Genomic DNA, 10,277 nt, shown 5'->3' with positions numbered 1-10,277 from the left:
TGTGCTCCCGGCTGTTTGACCAACTGGCCTCATTGGCTCCCACAGAAGTGATCATCTCCACACTCCTGGTAGGTGGGGTGAGCACGCATTTAAGGTTTTTATTTTTATCTTCTAAAATTAAAAAGAAATTATGGGTACATAACAGTTGTGTGGTATTTTAAATATTCAGAATACTTTGTACTTACAAGTAGACGAAACAAGAGAAAACAAAACCACACCCAGTCATGCAGTTAGGCGTCTTCTCCTTGGGGCCATGTGCTTCTTAGACAGATGTGCGTGGCCCGTCTCTGTGGGTTCTGTGGGGCTTCCCTCTTGCTCTCAATCAGCGTGGATGGGTCGGCTTTGTCCCTCACATCCCTCTCACCCTTCTGTGAGATCGGCTGGGAGGATGTGGGTACGGGCCCTGCACTGGCAAAGATATATCTGTGACCACGCTGCAAGCTTCCCCACAGAGGCCTAGCAGGAGACCCTCTGCATGCCTCCTTGTGTCCTGGGCTTACTTGTCCCCATCCTGATACCCCAGTGTGGGCTGTTGGGTGGGCTGCAGCCCCTGGGGCAGGTGCTGGCTGGCTCCGGGGGGCTTCTCAGCCAGGATGACAGGATCACAGGGGTTGCCTCTGCAGAGGAGGGTCCAGGCCATGCTGACTGTCTGCGTCCCTCTCAGGGGCTGCGGCTAGGGGTGGTGGGACGGATGGGGATACAAGTTGGTTTTTCTAAGGACAAGCATTCTGAGGCATGATCTTGACAGTGACAGCAATTTTTTTTTGAATTGAGGGTCTCACTCTGTCTCCCAGGCTGGAGTGCAGTGGCATGATCACAGGTTACTGTAGCCTCAACTTCCTGGGTTCAGGTGATCCTTCCACCTCAGCCTCCTGAGAAGCTGGGATTACAGGCACACACCACCATACCTGGCTAATTTTTTGATTTATTGTAGAGGTGAGATCTCGCTTTGTTGCCTAGGCTGCTCTCATGCTCCTGGGTTCAAGCAATCCTTCCACCTTTGCTTTCCAAAGTGCTGGGATGACAGGTGTGAGCCACTGCACCTGGCCAACTTTTAAATTTCTGATAGTGAGGAACCGAAGACAACGAGGACAGCCTAATTTACCCTGTGGCTCACATCAACCCCTTGGTCCCTGGTGCCTCCAACGTTGGACACAGCCACCCTATGTAGCATGAGACAGCCCTAACAAGTCCCCCAGCTCAAGTCCAAACTTAACCTCTGTGAATTTTTCTGAAGAGCCTGGCCCATCTCGTCCTGGTCCCCAACATGCCTTTCCTCTGGCCTCCACGCCTTCCACTGCCTTTCTCCCCAAGCCTCACAACCAGAATGCTTCCTCTCTTCCTCCTCCGTCTTGGGGATCGTTCTACCACCTCCTAGGCTGGGAGCATTTCCAGAGTGAATCCAGGCAATAGCAGACCCAAAGTCAGCGCTTTCTGAGAACTGGCTGTTCCTCTGCCCAGGAGAAACAGTGTCTATGGAGTGATTCTGTCAGGGACCCACATGGTGCAAGGGTCCTGCGGATACACGACTCATCTCACTGCTTTTCACTCAGGCTTATTGCTCCTTGTTCCACATCGGTGGTGTCTAGAAATGACTGACAATCCCCGAATCATTTCGTGGGGTGGATAAAATGCACTTTGCAGATTTGCTTTCTCTTTTTCTTTTAAAAGCAATTTTTGCTTTTTGAAGGTTTCCCTGGGCTTTGGAAAACCTTTCTCCTTGTGCTCCTGTTGTGATTAGCTTGGCCCTTGTCCATCTTCACTTTAACTCCCTCCGATTCCTTTGGGCTCTGATGTGATGAGAGACTGACCCGTCGCGCCGGGAGATTTTAACCTAAATGTGAGTCCTTCATTTTCTCTCTCTTGAGCTGAAATGTGAAGAGGAGAGGCTGGAACATCATTTTAAACCTTGTCTCTCAGTGGGTTTTCTTAGATGCAGAGCCTGGACATGAATGTCATTTTGGTGGGTGACTATAAACACTCCCCACATTCAGGCTGGGCACCTGTCAGAGGATGCATTGTTGAGGTCGCTGTTGTTTTTCTTCCTTTTGTGTGTGGGTGGGTACTTGGAGATAGGAAAAGTGGTGACCTCAAGGGCAGAAGTCACAGGCAGTGGCGTTTTTTCTTAAGTTTAAGAAAGGGCTGAATGAACCAGTTTTAATAAAGCCAGACTTGTTCTAGAAAAAGAAACAGAAAACCTTTAGAAAATGGCAGAGAAACCTGGAGATACATTCTAGAAAAACAAGGAGAGACGTCCCCGGCCCTTACGCCTTGCTTGGTTTTGTCACCTCCTTGCTTGGTTAAGTGGCTGAGGACCACAGTGACTCCCTTCCCCAGCAACTCTGCTCGTGGGCCCGGCACCCCAGGAGGACATTTCCTGACTGTTTTTGTGGCAGTGGTAATTCAACGCTGAATGGAAGAACTGAAACCTTCTTCTTCGGAGGTCACCAAAAAAAAAACAATTGAGCAAGTCCCCAGCTCCTGGGCCACTTCAAGTCATTGTCTTTCTCCAAAAATCCATCACCGGAGTGTCCTCCAGCCTGGGGATGAAGCTGCGTTTCCCATCCTTGGGAATTCATCAGAATCAACCAGGAGGATCGGTGGCGAGGTGATGAAATCGGAGTCACAGCAGGGCTGAACCGAAAGTTGCAACCTGGGCCTGTAGGCCCCAGCCCCAGTTCCTCTTTGCTGATGTGATCTTCCCGCTGGAGCTGAGTTTGTTTTCACTTCCTGTTATTCCAAGAGGGCATCGCTCCTGGTGTGTGAGTGTCGGCCTCTCCCTGTTTCATTACCCAAACCTCCACCCGTCGAAAAAGCAGCAGCGATTATGGCTTTAAGAAGGAGGATGCCAAGTTTGATGTGTTTGTTTTTTAGGTAAAGGGTCATCTGATTTTCACAAGATGATAATACAGCGAGTGTAAAAAAGAGAAGTTGAGTTCAACAACAAAAGCTATGTCTTTTGTTTTTTAAGGTGGAAAAGGTATTAGGTATTTAGATGATTTTAAGATGTCTGCAAAGTGATTTATTTCCCTCAAGTAAATGATATTTTGGGCTAATTCTTTGGGGGTTATGGAGATAACCTAAAATTGCTCCTTTTTATCAGAATACAGCTACCTGTGATTGTACATATGAAAGATTAACCATCATCACCAAAATACGTAGAGGAAAATAACTAGTTTCACTTACATCCATTACATGGACTATTTCTGCTCTATTTCACGAAATTGATGTGTCGGTGAAAACTTATTTCACTTGAGAAATGTGTAAGAAAGTGTCATTATGACTAATGTTCTATTCTTTCTGGCTCTACACCATGGAATGGTATGACGTTTTTAGCCTACGTTAAACATTTTCCCTGAGGTTTTTGTACTAAGGCATTTGCTCATTTGGAAAATGTGATTGTAAAGTCTAATAAGGACTTTAGAATTAGATTTGCTCCTTTCTATATTAACCAGGCAGATTGGCTAAGCTTTTTGATCTTCTGTTTCCACCAGTGAAAAGAAACACGTCTACTGTGCAGAGTCCTTACTGTGTATGAAGACAGTGTGTGTGTAAACAGATCCTGGACGCTCATTCAGTCAGTGGAGCTCTTCTTTGGGTGGGGGGTGGTCATGGCATGGACTTTGCAACTACAGCAGTCATGCTGGTGGAGGAATGAATGCCATTTTCTTTGTTCTTTGCCATAATTCATTTGACTATTTTTATCTGGGAACAAAAAGAAGACAGTGAGCTCCCCTGCTTTTCAGGGGTAAACTGAGAGTCCTGTGATTTTTAACATGGCCGAGGCATTTTCAAATTGATTTCCTAAGGATTTCTTATGATTCAGTCCACCATCTGTTGCTTGACCACAAGGCAGCGTACTGTAAAATCCTTACTCCAGTGGGGTTTAAAAGCTATTCCCTGTGGAACATAAGTGAATAATTTGCAATTGCAATTATTGTTTCCAAAGGAATTATTGCATTGTTCCTGAAAAAAAAAATCAGCTGTCTTTCTTGGGATTTGGTAAACAACGAAGGTCACTATAAAATTTTAACAGTGACAGCCTTCCAACACCCCCATCATTTTTGTGTCTGACATTTTCTTTCTGGTGGTTTCCTCTGGCAGATGCTAGTATTGGCGACTTCTGATTCCTGTGCCTTTTTAGAGAAACCTTCCAGGGCAGGTGATAATATTAAGCTTAGTACAAATCGACTCCATCCAAAATAACAAATTAAAAAAACAAAAAACAAAGTAGTCTTTCTCATTTTCGTGATACAGAGATAAAAATGGCTTAGATCAAGGCTTTGCGAAGGCCACCCTTGAGCAAATCAACAAATACTCTTGTGGGAAACACGACTTGGGAACCTCAGCTGGGACAGGAGACATGTGGCCTCTAGCTAATTGTGGGAAACGAACGAGGATTTGAGTGGACATGGTACCTGACGGGGAAAAGACGGCTTGGAGGGCTCTAGATGGGTAGGGGTGGGAGTAGGAGGGAGGGCTGTAGGATGACCAACTCCCCAAAGAAGAAGAGACCCAGAAAAACAATTAGAAAGTGAGTCACTGACTAATGGGACGGCGTCACAGCTTGTTTTAGAAACTGAACACAACTGAGCTCTTTGGTGACAGGGAAGGGTGGCTGGGGTGGAGGAGGGGTGCAGAAAAGAAACCTCTCCTTCCCCATTTCCTGGTGGGATGGGGGAGGTTTGGGAGCAGACATGGGAGAAAGGGTGATTGATTTTCTTATTTGGCTTCTAAATAAGGCACTGTAGGGATCAATATGTCCCTCGTCTGTGCAGAGCAAGCCAGGAGGCAACATCTAAAAGGGTCGTGCAGTTTTGAAACAGAGTTTCAAAAACTGCTGTGTGGAAAAACAGCCTCTGTCAGATGGGCATGTTCCTCCATGGTCTCTAAGGGCATGTGGGTCCCGGCACCAAGGTCTCTGGAGCCAATGGACTATTGGGGAGAAGGCTTTAGGTATTACCCTGAAAATCTCATCTCTGCTCGACTGTGGCATGTTGGCAGCCAGGGTGGCGACTCTGTGGCAGAAATGAAATGGATTTAGTGGTACCCATGGGTGTGTGGCATTGAGTCACGCTCTTAGCAGACAGGTTAACGTCTTACCAAAATGTCCCCTGTGTTTGGAAGTCATTGATGGCTTGATTCCATGCTAATTGACAGCCTCAGAACCAAAGCCCCATGCATGTAGTGGCTGAGTGACCCTCCCTTCCCCACCACGCCCAGTCCCAGCACTGTTGATGGCTCTTGGAGCTCAGGCCTACTCAATGCCTTGACTGATGGAGAGTGCAGAAGCGCTCGTGTGCCTGACACGTCGTGGCCAGATGTCTCATGATATGTGTGATTAGAACCTTCCTAGAGGGTTCATTTACCTTATAAAAACCAAGAGGGAAACCCCTGTCTTAATTCACTGATCCCTACCACTAAATATCAGAAGAGTGGGTTGGAAAAGGTCCTGGCACAGCCCTCAGTTTTGTGAAGCACTTAGCACAGTACCTCTGGGACCCAAAGCAATCACTTGGCCATACTGGATTTAGGGATGGCCTCTGGCTCCCTGCCAATGCTTTAAAAAAATGATCTTATTTGGTGCTGAAGCCACCAGCTTCTCTCTCTCTCTCTCTCTCACTCTCTCTCTTTTTGCATAAACTTGGCAGATAAATAAAGGATTGAGTTAAGGTATAAAATACAGATTTTTAGCCTAGACAATATAGGGAGACCCCCATCCCCACAAGAAAAAAAAAGCTGGGTATGGTAGCATGTGCCTGTAGTCCCATCTACTCAGGTGGCTGAGGTGGAAGGATTGCTTGAGCCCAGGAGTTCGAGATTAGCCTGAGTGACAAGGCAAAACCGTGTCTCTACAAAAAAATTTAAATAAATAAATAAGCCAGAACTGGTGGCTGATGACTTATAAACCCAGCAATTTGGGAAGCCAGGGCAAGAGGATCCCCTGAGCCCAGGAATTGAGACCAGCCTGGGCAACATACAAAGACCTTGACTCTACAAAACAATTCAAAAAAATCAGATGGGTGTGGTGGCACACATCTGTTGTCTCAGCTGCTCAGGAGGCTGAGGTAGAAGAATCACCTGAGCCCAGGAAGAGGAATCTGGTATCAGCTGAAATTGTGCCACGGCACTCAAGCCTGGGCCGCAGAGTGAGACCTTGACTCAAATACAACAAAATACATATTTATAATAATAATAAAATAGTGGGTGCTCTGTTTGTGCCAGGCACTTAGCATGTGTGGCGAATGCTAAGTACTTGATAGATATCATCTCATTTCATCTTTGCAGTGACCCTGTGAGGCAGGTACTGACAGAGGCTTGCAGACCTCGAATCACAGAGCAGCTATGTGATGGTGGTAGAAATAGTCGTAGAAATAAAAATCCAAAATTATCTTATTCCTTTTTAAATTTTTATTTATAGAGACGTAGGGTACATCTCAGGGTTAGGCATACAAATGTTGATGATGCAGATACCCTTGTGGATGAGGTCTGCCTCTCCCTCCCCAGCAGCTTCCCTCAACTGCCAGTCTCATTCCCCTTCCCCCGACCATTTCCCATTACTGTCAATCCCTTTCTTATAGTATTATAATTTTTCACGGTCCACTTATGAGTGAAAACATGTGATGCTCTGTTCATTGTTTCTGTGATAGATCACTAAGTATGATCGACTTGAAATCCACCCAAGTTGCTGCGAAGTCCATATGTCTATCCTTCTTTATGGCTGCATAATATGCTATTGTGTATATGTACCACATTTTTTTTTTTTTGAGTTGGAGTCTCACTCTGTCGCCCAGACTGGAGTGCAGTGGCCGCTCCCGGCCACCGCAGCCTCGACCTGCTGGGCGCCGGCGATCCTGCCGCCTCAGCCTTCCAAGTAGCTGGAACTACAGGCGCGCGCTACCACACCCGGCTGATTTTTTGATTTATTGTAGAGATGAGGGCTTGCCAAGTTGCCCAGGCGGGTCTGGAACCCGTGGGCTCAGGCAGTTCACTCACCTCAGCCTCCCAAGGCGCGGGATTACAGGCTGAGCCACCGAGCCCAGCTTTTACCACATTTAAAAAAATCCCATCCAGCTTCGATGGGCAGCATGGTTGGTTCTCTGTATTTGCTGTTGTGGATAGAGCTGCAGCAAACATATGTGTGCAGGTATCTTTTGTGTAGGATGATTTGAATTCCTCTGGGTATATTCCCAATAGGGGAATTGCTGGGTCATATGGAAGGTCAATGTCTAGTTCTTTTACAAATCGTCACACTGTCTTCCAAAGAGGTTGCACTAGTTTGCATTCCCATCAGCAATGTAGAAGAGTTTCTTTTTCTCCACATCCTCGCCAGCGTCTGTAGTTGTTTGTTTTATGAATGATTCTTACTGGGGTTAGGTGGTATCTCAATGTGGTATTGATTTGTATTTCTCTGATGATCAAAATTATCTTCTAAGTCCAGAGCAACACTATGTTACCTGTTGCCAAAGCTACATTTCAGCTTCTTAGAACTATATTGAAGGATGCATTTTTTTTTCTTAGCCTAGTGAAGTAAAAAGCAAAGAAGACATGAGCATTTTAATCCTTCTTCAATCTTAATACCTTTACAGATGGCAGGGCTATGTTTTCCTAAATGAGGACTTTTTCACAGAATGGGAAGACCCTGTCCGTGCAGCTGTGATCACATCGAATGTCGTGTTTTCATTTTCTTGTTGTTGCTGCTGATGGTGCTGTTTTCCCTCCAAACATTGAGGTCGAGGGAGATTAATCTTCAAGACTATGCCTCACTTCAGCCTTGGCGCTTCCTTGGCAGAAAGGAACCCATGGGTCTTAAAAACGAGTGTGGACCTCTGGAAACAGACTGTATCCTAGCCCCTGATCTCCTGCGGAATCTTAGTCCACAGAAAGGACATGTCCTCCAGAATATCCAATATCACAGAAAGAGAAGAAGGTGGAATCTCACATGGGTCAAGTTTGAGACAGTTGGTCATCTAGGAGAATTTGTTTTCATAATTGATAAAGGCGCTAAAACTTTAAAAAGTGGTACTTTTCTTTTTCCTCAGTTGTAAAAATTGGCCTGTCTTCAGTTCACTTGCCGACTGCTTAAGAAGCTTCACAAACCCTACAGCCTGTTGAGATCTTGCAAAGAATCACCTCTATCTTTTTCTCTCCTCCTTAGCATGTCAAGGGCCAGTGTGGACGTTCTGTTTCAGAGTTATCCACGTCCCTTCTGCAGATGGTGGTGAGACAGAGAGGCAGGATCTTCAGTGATGAAAAGAGGTATGACAAGAGGAGAGAGGAGAATAGCCTCCCACCTCATCTGTGCTTGAAGGTGAGCGGGGCAGGGAGGTCAGTGGGTCAGCTCCATTCCTGCTGTGGGTGGTCTTTGTCCCCGGGCACTGAGTGTTAGAGAGAGGACAGTCATCACGGAGAATGCAGACTCAAACCTGCAGGCGCAGGGCTGGGATCTAAGACTCTCCAGGAGTTATGAGCTCACCAGGCACGTGGGCCCAGTGCCTTGGAGACCAGCAGATGTCACCAGCATATGCACAGCTGCCAACCCAAGGTCAGAAGGGACCTGCCTGCCCCATGGGAGGGCATGCGGGTCATCTTACCCCCCTTCCACCTGGATGCCACCTTAGGGAGATGGGTAGGAGGGAGCAACTGAGAGGGGGTAGGCACTTTCATCTGGAAGAATCCTAGTATTGCTTAAAAGAGAAGGTTCCAGTGGGCCCGGTGGAAAGCCCAGGCTGGGGGCAAGACATGGCCTTTCATCAGGATCTTCCGTGATGTGCACTCCATCACAGCTGTTCACCCCACTCAGCCTAGAGGAGACCATCTGAGTCCCTTCTAGGTCCATTTAAATCGCATCTCAGGACGGGTGACCTGTGACCCTGTGATCTGTTTAACTTCGAGTTTGATGACAGCATCGTGTACGAGATGAATCAGCATCTCAAGTGTACACTGGATAAAGCAGAGGTCAACACAGAAGCCTTACTCAATAGTCAGTGAATACCTTTCGGGACACGATGTTTTTCTGCAAATCTCCGCATCTTCTGCCATGGCCACGTTTAGCTCCTTCCTTTGTTTCTTCCCCACCGGGTCCTTTCCCACCAGTAATCATCTCAGACTTTATATGGAATGCCCCTGCTCTCCCCGTGGGACATTCTTTTTGGAGGATCTGAAACAGGGAGCATGAGTCACCGCCACAAACATGTCTCAAACACTGGAATTATGGTTCCAGCCACCTTCCGCCAAGTGGCCACCTTCCGCCAAGCTGCCACCTTGGGCCTGTAGGAGAGACATTGCTCCCTGACCTCACCCACAGGTCACTGCTGGGGCTCGCAGGTCAGGCCAGGCCAAGCCGCATGACTGAATTGGGATGCTCACCTCACTCTCATGCAGCCTGGAGTTAGGGGCTGTTCTGCAGTTGACCTTGGGATGAAGAATCTCTATGTGGTCAGCTGGGAAGTGAGGCCTGATCGGCCCTCTTCCTGTCTCTGTGACTTATGTCCTCTGTGAACTCCCAGCAACACACGACGTGCAGCAATAAAACCATCGCTGTCCAAGGCCGGGGCAGCCCTTAACTCATGTTCTGGGAAATGCTATTGTACAATGGAATTAACTTTCACAGGTAACTTGCAGGACCCAAATTTTAATTTTTTTTTAATGTCCTAAAATTTCCATGACTTCAGCACCTGGAAAAGCCGTAGAGCTAGCCGGGGCATCCCATTAGACAGGCCTGAAAAAGAGCAGATGGAAATTCTGAGGGTGAAGTAAAAACAGATGGGAGCTCTGCAGGTGAAACTTGAACTTGAGTATTTCAAAGTTCACATGGCTGGATGTAAAATCCCATTAAGTACGTTCCGATAAAGAGTTAAAGTGACAAGCCGCCGGGTGACCTCCCTCCTCAGGATTGCCAAGGCACTTAGCCGTGGACCATTCCGTGGCAGGGGTTAAAAATGCGCTTCCTTCCGGGGGTCTGCTTATTTGCCTACGGCAGACTGCCAAGCTCTGTTCTCTCCTGCTGCCTCCCGAGAAGGTGGCGGCCTGTAAACAGGGAGACATGATTTCCCCTCTTCTTTTTCTGTTCCAGCCGGTGCGCGCCTCTCCCTGTAATTTCCCCTTCTGCTTTTAGACAACTGTGCGCCCACGGAGGGTCAGGCTTGCCAAACGGGCTGGCCAGCTCTCCAGCCAGTCGGAAGCCTTCTGGTGTTTTGAAAAGATGTCACCTCCTCCCACAAATGCCCCCTTCTGTGAAAGAGGCCACACCATGTGGCACAGCCATCACTGGGGCG

The sequence above is a fragment of the Carlito syrichta genome, unplaced genomic scaffold (assembly GCF_000164805.1).
Source record: "Carlito syrichta isolate Samal-C Ts95f unplaced genomic scaffold, Tarsius_syrichta-2.0.1 Scaffold304432, whole genome shotgun sequence".
NCBI lineage: Eukaryota > Metazoa > Chordata > Mammalia > Primates > Tarsiidae > Carlito > Carlito syrichta.
Note: the sequence above shows the minus strand (reverse complement) of the source record.